The sequence below is a fragment of the Solanum verrucosum genome, unplaced genomic scaffold, assembly GCF_900185275.1.
Source record: "Solanum verrucosum unplaced genomic scaffold, falcon-dt-bn FXZP01000214.1, whole genome shotgun sequence".
Classification (NCBI taxonomy): Eukaryota; Viridiplantae; Streptophyta; class Magnoliopsida; order Solanales; family Solanaceae; genus Solanum; species Solanum verrucosum.
The window spans coordinates 4,042,826-4,054,801 of NW_026020059.1; the positions used below are offsets into that span (position 1 = coordinate 4,042,826).

Consider the following 11,976-nt stretch of genomic DNA (forward strand, 5'->3'; position numbering starts at 1 on the left):
ATGAAACAATTCATAGCCCGTGAAGAAGGAAGACGAAAATATACGTGCATGTTTTATTCACTCTAGTGTTCCATTTGATTGAATTTCTTCCCACCAACACATTACTTTATCCATTCATATTTACTTACATATCTATTAAAAAAATTGTTATTATCATGGTTATGTTATCATATTATGAGTAAAAGTGAAAATCTATTTTGAAATAGTGGACTTAATATCATAACTAATAATTCAATGGACTACGTTGATACCTGGTGTTTTAGAAAAATTAGGAAGAAAGTACTTTGTTTGAGGGTAAAAGAATAAAAAATAGAAAAATAAAGAAGAAATATCTTACCCCAATCATGTAACTTTTTCGTATTTTTTTTTTATTTTCTCTCCCACAACTTGATCTATTAATTTTATTAGAAAAATAATCCATAATATGTGTATTTGTTACTATTCAATCATTATGTGAACACTAATTATTAAATTCTCTCTCGAATGAAAACATAAAAGAAATTAATTAAAGAAACTAAACAGGAAAACTAAATAAAATTTCACGCGCACTATATATAGAAGTTTATTGTGTGAAGCAAAGCTCGTAACTAATTGCACATTTCTCTATTCTCTTATTTTCTTCTTTAATAGAAAGTCAATACCTAATTTTCAATGCTAAGAGCATATGCAAAATATATCAATGGATTGGGGATGAATCATTTATAAAAAATTTAAATGATTTCAAATTGTCACAGAAAAGAGATCCCCAAAAATTTATAAGGAGCGAATGGTTGTGATTTATGACTGAAAAAACATGAAGGTTTAAATTAAATTGTTGTGACTATTCGTAGAAAATTAGTTTTTTTTAATAAATAAATTATGTAGGTTAATTAAAAGGGTATTAACGTTCTAAAATGCTAAAATTAATAGAAGTATGTATGTGGTGAAAATACTAAGAGGAAAATATGAGTGTGAATTGATGAATGATTTGCTACAATTTGTTCACCAACTCTTTCTTATGTGGTACCTCGAATTTAGTTAAATTTCGAATTTAATACTCTTGATCAAATAACACTTGAGATTTCTTAAAAAAAAGAGAAGAAAATCTAAAAAAAATAATTGTAGTTTAAAATTGAGAGGAAACTCCTCTATTTATAGCTAACATATTATAGTATGAATAGGTGCTAATTGTACCTTAGTAGAAAAGTGACATCCTTTTGAAAAAGTCATTGTTCATCGGAGAAGCCACAACCCATTGAAAAAGTCACAACTTAACGGAAAAGGAACAACCCTTTGGAAAAGTCACAACTCATCAGAAAAGTCACAAACCTTTAATGTGAAAAGTAATCTATTTTTAATATAATATAATTAATTAAATAAAATATATTGAGTATTTTTAATTGGGGGTATTATAGTAATTCAACATTCAAGTTTGAGAGTTCATGCTTTTAAGGTAGTGTATAAGTGTATATATATATTATATATATAAAAAAAATCAACGAACCATTTTTGTAATAATTGTCTTTCCTTGAAAATAAAAAACAAAAGTGTTATCGAAAAAACAACAACTATTTTTGTGGTTTTAAATTTTGTTTAAGTAAAATCCACTAGAAAAATAAAATGAAAGTTAAAACAAAGATCAGATTCTAAAAAATATATATTCAAAGATAAAAATGGATTGAAACTCGGGAGGGTAAAAAGTCACATGTCTATAATTCAAAACATGTCTGTCTAAATGCTTTTAATAATTTATTTTGATGGTTATACTTTTTTTTTTTTTTTGTATGTGTTGCTTAGCGAGGACATGACCCTAAACAGAAAGATATGGGATCGAGGATTAGAGTAGAAGGTTAGTAGGTAGCTGAACGTTTTCTAGTTTTTAAATCTTGTTAGTATTCTTTTTATCATTCACAGACTATCTTGTTTCTTAATTCTATTATTACATTTTGTTTTCTTTGGTTCAATAACCGTATTGCGTATGATTGTTACTGATCCAAGGGTCTATTAAAAGAACATATCTACCTTCACAAGGTTCAAGTAAGGTTGCGTAAACACTACCCTCCATCTCATGTGGGATTACAGTCGGTTTGTGTTGTTGTTGTTCCTTAACTTTATTGAGATATGAACTAAACAATTTGCATTTTTAATCAAGAAAATAGAAGGGAAAGAATGATCTGGACACCAATTATACTAAAATAGTAGAATTGATTCAAAAATAATAAAATAAAACACCATTTTTGTAAGAGGTCAAAAGATTAAAAGAAAAATGACAATGCATTCTTTTCCATTTTTTTCTAGAAAGGACAATCAAGTCAATGTATAGTTCTTAAACTTCACAGAATAATTTTTAAAAATTGCTTTTATAGGAACCATCAACTTTTCCATTCTTTGCTGGAATATAATTACTTAAATCTTCTAGAAAATCTAACTTAAATTGCTTAATCAAGTTTAAGTAATTACAAATTTGTTCATGTGAATAGCTCTTATCAAATTGTGGCAATTTTCAATTTTACTATGCAAATGAACCAATTTGTGCTTATTCGCTACTTTTTAACAATCCTCATGGTTGATTGTATTTTCAAATTTTTGTCCCTTATTTTGACCCTTCACATAGTTTTATTATGCATTTTATGGTTTGCGGGTATGAGTGACACAATTCCTAAGGTGATCAATATGATATGTAGAAGATTTTCAGTTTTGAAATATTGATTTTTAGAAAGTTTGACCAAAGTACATATGTTGGGTAAACAAGGTATGATTTGAGTTTTCATAGCTTCAGTAGGTCCAAAAGGGTGATTTATGACTTAGGTTAGAAAACATTTGGTGTAGTGACTTGAAAATTCTAGGCAAGGCTAGTCTTATACGGGATATGAGCAAGGTAAGGTCTCGGGAAATCGTGGAAGGGGTTGGGTGGTATGTCTAAGATTGGATCATGTTTCCTAATAGCTAATACATTAAGAATCCATAGGGTTTTTCAGAATCGAATTCGAGTGAAAAAACTCCCACTATTGAACTTGGTGTGAAGGCGTTATTATAGAACGTAAATGTTTGAAGGTGTATTGCGAAATGGAGACATTGGGAAGGATTTTTTGTTTTCATGCAAGCTACTATAGTGGGTTTCACACCTCTATAGCAGGATAAATTAATTCTCGTTATAGAGGGTGGGCCCCTATGGTGACCCTCTATAGCGGAGTTAGTGGGGGTTTTATCAGAAAAAGTCTCAAAACCTCTTATTCTCTTAAACTTCATTCTTGGGAAAAGAAAGAGTGACTTAGGGAAACTTTCTTCATTTTTCCACCAAGATCTTCGGTAAAGGTAAGTTAGTTACTTCCCCAACTTGTATTTTGATTCTTAAGCCTTAGAATCTAGGGTGTTACTCTTGGGAAGGATTTAAGCTTGAATTAATAATAGAAATGACTTTTGCTAAGTGGATGATCATGGGAATGGCCTGGGGTTTAGGTTTTTACTATAATACGAGTATTGTTAGGCCATTATTAATTGATTGTCATGTTTTATTGTTGTTTTAGACTAAGAACAAGCGAAAAATCATAAAAAGGGAAAAGCTCAAATTCTTTAGAGTTTCCAAGGCTTGATCCGAGGTAGGTGATAGATGTGTGTTTTTCCAGTTTATTATATATGTGCTTTTTAACTACGTTGTTAATAGTACATGCATGATATAAATTAGGGAAATCAGAGATATTTGATGTGAAATAAAAGATGTTGTCAGTCGCATAAAATAAACGTGTTACATGAATGTACATGTCTGATTGTGATTCATTGTGGTTGTGAATGCGTTGTGTGTTGATGATTGTTATCGGGTGCAACATCAACACATACTATTGTTGGAATGGGTACCATGTCTGTAGACTAACATCTGGAATGGGTACCACACCAGTACAATGGGAACATGTACCACCCTGCTACACTAAAAGTTTGTTGTGTGGGTTCCATAAGAAAACTGGACTTGCTTGTTGTGATGTGATGGCTCATGTTTACTGTGTATGTATATCACGACCTGAAAACTTGAGTTATGATGACACCTACTATAACCCATCAATAGGTATGCCAACCCATAATTCAGAATGACAAGTAACATGCTTAAGGGTTGAAACAACAAATAACAGGGGATGCAAGATATAATCTAAAGGAAACTCCGTAAGATCAGAACATAAGCCAATATATATATATATATATATATATATCCTAAAATTGGACTAAAAATATACTCTTGTCTCAAAAGCAAGAAAAATTAGCCAAAACTAAACAGAAGGAGACATGTATGACCTAGAACGTCATAAGTATACCCTCGTCTCCGAATCCTCGTGAAACCAACTCGATATTAGCGTTGATGAATGGTGCTCATAATTGCATCACGAAAATAGATGCAGAGTATAGTATTAGTACCAAAACAATAGGTACCAAGTAGGCATCATAGGCCGACATAGCTTGAAAAGTAAAAACAACATGAAAAGTGAGAAATAACACTATAGAGGTCGAATGAATAGAAATCTAACAAGAATACACACGAGTTTAGGAAGGAGCGAAAGAGAAAAGCAAGTAGAGGATAATATTCTTGAAATTCAGACTGCAGTTGTAGATCATGTGTGTAGACCTTGAAGTAATGACTATAAGAGTGATATACCCATTGTAACACCCCGTATCCGAAAATAGAGATTTCAGATTTCTGGTGTTATAGGTGGCACTCACGGACACCATCCACAGACCGTAGATGGACTCACGATCCGTTCTGCAGGTCCGTGGTTCGTGACAGAAAACTTCCCCGACTCACGGACAGACTCACGGTCCGTAGATCAGACCACGGTCCGTGGTCTGTGTCCGTGGATCGAGACTTCCCTTACTGGCCTCTGACACAAACTACGGTCCACCAGCATGGACCGTCATTCGATCTACGGTCCGTAGGTCTGACCGTAGATGAGGTTAGCAGCTAGTTAGATGAAAAACATTGATGGGTCAACTTCAGATGGTCATAACTCTTAGCACAAAACGAATTATGTGTCCCATGACCTATGGTTAGATAGATAATTGAATTATCTTTCCAACGCCACTGAGTTTGCTAAATTCCAACCTCCGAGTAAAAAGTTATGCCCGTTTTGGTGAAGCCCTGTCGGGCAGACTCGACCTACGGACCCAATCGACGGACCGTCGATTGATTGACGGACCGTCAGTCAGGTCCGTCAGTCACTCCGACAGCAGCTAATTCAAGGGTCTTTTGGTCTTTTCCTATTTTGTTTAACCCCTTAGATACGTCGTTTAAACCCTAAATCATGAGGTTTTAATCAGTTTAAGCCTAGAAACATAACTAGAACTTATCCAAGTCAATTCATTAATCAAAATCTTAGAAAATTAGAATTAAGAGAGGGGAAAAAGGTCAAGAACCCTAGTTTAAGAACGCAGCAAGGTTCCATCAGTTCCAGCCCCAAAATCAAAGGATTTCTCCGTGGAATTCATCACCAGGTATGTGGGATTTCACTAGTGGGTTCCTTTCGCCCATTAGGTCCCTAGAATTCAGTCAGATTCTTGATTCCATGATTATGAACAGACCTAGGGTTTCTAGAATTTGAACAGATCATCATGAGTTAGTTATTTAAATGTTCCAAATCAGATTATCATGTTATTGCTCAGTTTATCGCATGAATTTCAGAACCCTAGCTATGTATTTCTTTAGTTCTTGAATTACACATGCTAGGTCAGATATTTCAGTATTTAGTTTTACATGCCTCAGTTTATGAATGCATCATTATCAGATTAATTGTTGCATTCTCAGTTTGCATGTTCAGTTTCGAGCTATCCAGTATTTACAGAAATTCAGTCATAACCAGTTAACCACTTAATTCATTGGGAGTAGCATAATACCGAGTTGGACTAGGGTTTCAGCGTACCCATATAGTCCCAGAACTACGAGCCACGTAGGTGTAAGTCCCCTCTGTAGGCAACATCAGTTTAGTGATCACGCCAGCATGCCTCTATATCTCTGGCAGGGTATATTGGGTCCTCTCGATGGGGCGTATACGTCGGACTCCACATTTAGCTCATATGGTTTTATGTCGGTTATTAGTAGCTCCCACAGTTTAGTCAGACTCTATTGCATTGACCATATTTCAGTACAGTCAGTATTCAGTCTCATCATGTTATAAATTGGTCATTGCAATCAGTTAGCTCAGTATTCAGTATTTTCAGTATCTATATCATGTTCAGATTATTTCATTGCTTTATTGCTTTGTTCAGTTATATGTTATTTCAGCTTTACTATATCCTGCATGCTCAGTACCCTTCAAGTACTGACGCATACGTGCGCTACATCTTCTCGTGATGTAGGTTCAGGTTCTCAGCATCCAGATCACGCTTAGATCGATTCCCGATCTTCAGTTCAGCAGCATTAGTGGTGAGTCCTCATTCTTCGAGGACTAGTGACATGTTTATCTTTATCACTTTTAGTCTTTAGTTTCAGTTTTGCTAGATCTAGTTGGGGCATGTCCCAACATTTCTAGTCAGTTTAGAGGCTTATTTCAGACATAGTTAGATTCAGCTTAGTATTGAGTTAATATCTTCTTTGTATTAAGCTCATCAGTTATCATATATCTCAGTTATAGTATATGGGTATTCCCCATCTTTTCATCTTATTTATGATTTAGCTTCCACATCAGTTTATTATATTTAGTATGCTCATGATCATGCCAGCAGGGTTAGCTTGGGATCACTTGTGGTCCTAGGTCCCGTGTCCGCGTCTCGGGGGTAGCTCGGGGCATGACACCCATACCTTAATCTGCGACTATATGAACTATTGAAAGAGAGTACCATGTCAAGTCACCATCATAAGTCTACCAAGGATTGGCGTCCACCCCAAGGTTGAAAGCTCATAGCACTCCAAAGGCCGAACCAAAATATGATCCACATCGTTGAAAGAAGCCTGAAATCATAACAGAGAATCATCTAGTCCGTAGTAAAAAAGGAATTATGGATGACAGGTCATCCGAGCTGAGTTAATTCTTAGATAAGGCTCATACTATAGGACCCAAGTATTCTACACTAATCTACAGGGAGCTAAGCCGTCTAAAGCAACGACGAAGAATTCTAAGGCCTATCGGCTTCCAAAATGCGAGTCTAAGGAAAACACAAGCCAATTCCTAGGCTAAGGCCAATAACAAGCTTCCAAATATCATAAACAAGTACGAACCAAGGCCAGAAGGTAAGGCATGCTCATGAAGCAGGAATAAGATGCTAACAATCATGAAATACCCGAAATAAAGCCTAAGACATGATTTATAATAAGTATGCAATCATGTGGATATACTTATGGGGATGAGTATGCAAAATAGACTCTAGGTCTTACTACTCTATCGAGCTCAAGGAGGAGGATTTTGTCCCTTTGCCATTCAATCGTACAATGAGAACAGTGAGAAAGTTCAAATGATTTGTCTGGATACACTACAACAAAAACAACTTTTAGCGGCAATAAATAGACACATTAATAAAGAGTGCTAAAGTCTTTACCAGCATTAGTTAAATGCCATTAGATCCAGTGTCGCTAAAGACTTTATGGACATATACAAAGAGTGTTAATTGACGCTAAAATATATATTTAGCGACAATTAAGCTATTGCAGTTAATTAATTGCTGCAAAAGATCATTTTTTATGTAGTGATAGGGAAGCCTTTTTTTCCCAAGGACAACATGGTACGTGGGAATTCCTCTCTCTGAGGCAAATTGTATATAATTCTTATTCACATAGTTTGTTACCAATGTCATTGCTATGGTATCAGAGGATTGAAAAAATACCACCAAGGCTTACCACACCGCAACCTTCCCTCACTGTTCATGTTATCATTTGAAAAGTTCAACAACAACAATCATGAATGATAACTTCTAAATAGTTTAGAATTTCATATATGAGATGTCTGTCTTGACATGGAATTAATTTTAAATTTAAGAAAGCAAACAATAGAAGGAACCAAATGTAGCATGTCATCATTTCCTCGAATTAGCTAACCTTGGTAGTTGGAGGAGAGCTATGTGACTAACATTGAGCCGTGAAATGAAACAAATGACTTACTAGAAAACTCTTATTGATCAGAGAGAAACTATGGTTGAGATGTTAGCTTGTAGCATCTTTGTTAGGATTGCAATAAGTTATGCAGTATCGCTTTGGTGCACATAATTCACGGGGTATTCTTGGATGGACATTTTTTGTAGAGTATGCATCAGTTAGACTATATTCTCTTGAAGACAACTTCATAGTAACATGATTATATTTCATATGTGAAACCTTTTTCATGGATATTATCCATGGTGCATCGACATAATTATGAGGTGTATTGGACTCACGATGTGCCACTAATAATATGATGTGTGAACTTTAAAACCACACCAATCAACCTCAATAAGTCGATGCACCTCTCAAGTTGCATATGTTTCCATCCCATCCATGGAAAGGGTCTCACAGATGAATTATAATCATGTTACCCGAGAAGATGCCTTTGATAAAATATGGTTCTCTAACTGATGCATACCCTGCAAATCATGTACACCCAATGTCGAAGGAACTACCATGACATCAGCATCAACTTCTCGGAGATATGAACATCAAGCAGATTGCATAGTTTGGTAGCCAATTTAATAATAAAACGCAAGGTGGTTCTATTAATCTGCAGAAGAAGCAAGAAAAGGTGAGTGTGAGTGAGGGAACATTTGGAATGCTTAGTTATCAACAATGAAAATTAAGGAGAGAAGAAAATCTTTGATTTTTATAATGTTTTCCTTACATACATGAAGATAGGATTAAATACGTTGTTTTTCTTAGTTACTACTAAGTTGGACATTCAAGGAATATTCTTTCTGATCATAATCTTTTCAAATACTTTTAAAATGTTTTGAGTTGTTAATTACTGTGAATTACAGTACTTTTCATGGATTTTTAAAATATGTTTATAAATTTGAACAACATATTAATATTTTCTATTTCAATTATAGAAATTAAGGAGATAAAACAAAACCTACAATATCTTAGATGTTTTCTTTGGTGAACTCTCATTCTTGTCTTAACAAAAGTAGAAAAGTTATTAAAGTATCCTCATAATGTAATGCATGAAGATAAAACTAAATAGTTGAGATAGTCTCTAGATTAATTAACCAGTCATTCCTTATTTTCATATAAAAGAAGTACATGAACCCACTTCAACTAATATAAGTATAAAAATATCACAAATATATATTAAACAAGTAACTAAAATAGTATTTGATAATCTTTATCAAACAAATAAGAATGCTAGTAATATTATTAAATTTTGACGTACGTCTCTACAAAAAAGTATCAAAATAACTAAAGAATAATTGATGAAAAACTGATTATTGATAATTAGAACTGTTCCGAAAAGTTTCATTTATGTTATATTGAATTGATCAATTGTATTACCGTTATGGTATGACTTTTTTTGAATAAATGATTGAATCGATCTATGTTATCTAGATCTTTATCCATCTAAATAGCCTATGAAAGCAATAAAATAAACTAAAAAGGAATAATTTTAGGGATCTCCCAAGTTTAAGTAGATGTGCATCTTGAATTTCCTTTTTTTGTATGACAAGAACTGTCAGAGCACTTCTTGATCAAATTAAGAACTTCAATAATTCTTTCTTGGCTCAGTCGTTCCTTTCTTTTAATTTTTTGTGTTTGTATTTTTTATAACATTTTTTGGATTCCTGATCTATAACGTAGAATTTTTAGGAAACCTCCTTTTCATCTGATAAGAGGAGAACAAAAGAGAGGTCTTAATCAAATCCCTCTATTTCTACCTAAACCTAGCATATATCTATCTAAAAAACTAAAAATATATTTTAATATTCAATAAAATAAATGAACATTCTTCAAACAATTAGACATGAGAGACAATATTTTTCACATTTCTCATCTATTTAAACAAAAAATAATAAAAACGTCAAACATAAGGGAATCTATTCTACGCTAGACATAAGATTGACTCAAATCTTTTACATTTTCCAAGTATTTACACAATTTTACATCATCAAAAATAGGAGAATCGTATCATATATAACTCTTCTCACATTTATTAATAGGGCCTAAAACATTGGTCTTGGCCCCAAAAAATACTATCCATGCTTTGAAATTACACCCCCGAACCCAAATGGAATACAATAGTATATATGCTTTACAACCAAAGAGATCTCTAATTTGTGAAATAAATTAAGTTTTATTCAAGACTTATCTCTTCAATGATAAATCAATTTAAACAAATCAAGATCTAACTCTTTTTATTTCTCAGATCATTGCAAACAGAGAAGCCAACCTAAACATGAATTAAATCAGACAACACGTCAAACTTAAACTCAAAAATTTGACTAACTTTACTTCAAAATTTTATCTCCATAAATAATCACTAAACATGATGAAGCTCAATGTAAGAAAGTGAACTCAGGAGCAAAGCTTTTTCATCTCAAGCTTCAAAAACAATTTTTAAATCCAACTTTAACACCCATTGGTAATAACCATATCAACACAACAAACACTTCTTCATTTTTATAAAAAATAATAATAATTAAGAATGCCAATTTTTTTTATAAATGAAACAATTAACAAATTTCTTTTTCATCCCGTAGATTGTTTCCATTTACAAAACATCAAGAGCACAAGCCATTGTACCAGAGAGCACAACTAAGGGCAAAAAGGTCAATTACACGAAACAACAAAAATAGAAAAACACAGAGAAAAGAATACTTTGTATTGTTACCTGATGGCCAAGGAAGCAGGATGATCAACTTAAAAACATTGATGATATGTAAAATGAGGAGGTGGAGTTTCTTGTTCAACCACAGTGCAAACATTGTGTAGGTGTGGAGGCCGTTTGGGAAAATGAAGAGTGTGGGGGGGAAATAAAAACCCTAATCTTAAGGGAGATATTTAAAGGAGAGGGAGCGGACTGGGTGGGCTGGTCTCCTATATCCATGTAATGGTGCTTTGATTTGGGCTTTAGGCCTAAATGAATTTTTCTTTTATATTTATTTTTTCATTAGAGTTATTAATAAAAGGGCCGACAAAATTTCAATTAAAAAAAATAGAGTTTTTTTTCATAGGTCATATGAAGCGATTAACTGATTTTTTAATTAACAACTCAGTTGTAAAAATAAGATTTCACATTCACACACAAAGAAATAATTTTTATATATTTTTAATAAAGGAGATATTGGAAAAATGAGAATAAGATCGACCTTAAACCTCAAATGTCTCTGCAAATCAAACAAAAAAGCGACATTGGATTTCTAATCAAAGATTGATCGGAAACCTCTAAACTCTCTCAAAACCTCAAACTCATCTTCTCCATTCTTTTTTTTCTAGACCTAGGTTTTTTATATTTTAGTTATTGTGACCTTCCCTTCTATAGTTGACCCCACCCTTTTTTTGGTTTTATAGACTAGATTCAGGGTAAATGATTATAAATTTTGTACAAGATAAAAAAGTTTGGGGAGAAAGAGTGAAACCTTTCCCCTGGGATATGTTTTTGATTGAGACTGGATGAAATATATATATTAAATATAATAAAATTTTAACGAACATATTTTTGTAATATTTCTCTTTCCTTGCAAATAAAAAACAAACGTATTATCAAAAAACCACAACTATTTTTGCACTTTTCAATTTTCCCAAGTAAAATCTACTTATTTGATACAACAGTAACAAGAGGAAGTATCATAGAATTGAATAAAATTTCTAAATTATCAAATCTCAGAAGAAGAAAAAAAGTGTTACAAATTCAAGATTGATAAAACAATGCAACACAAAAAAAAAGAAACCAGATTGCAATACCTTATGCGCAGTACGTTCGCCCCTGTGATGTCCACCATATGGTGAAGAGTGACAACTCTCCAACACTTGCACTGCTTCTTGTTCGACTACACACCTTCGCACCATCTGATCAGGTCCCTGCTTGAATAAGAAGGGCTCATCCTATATTTAGAAGTGTGCAT

General features: G+C 33.2%; 1 pseudogene; it reads right to left on the reverse strand.

The window, feature by feature from the left end:
- Positions 1–11,976, reverse strand: part of LOC125823345 (uncharacterized) — a 61,748-nt pseudogene that overhangs the window by 22,741 nt on the left and 27,031 nt on the right.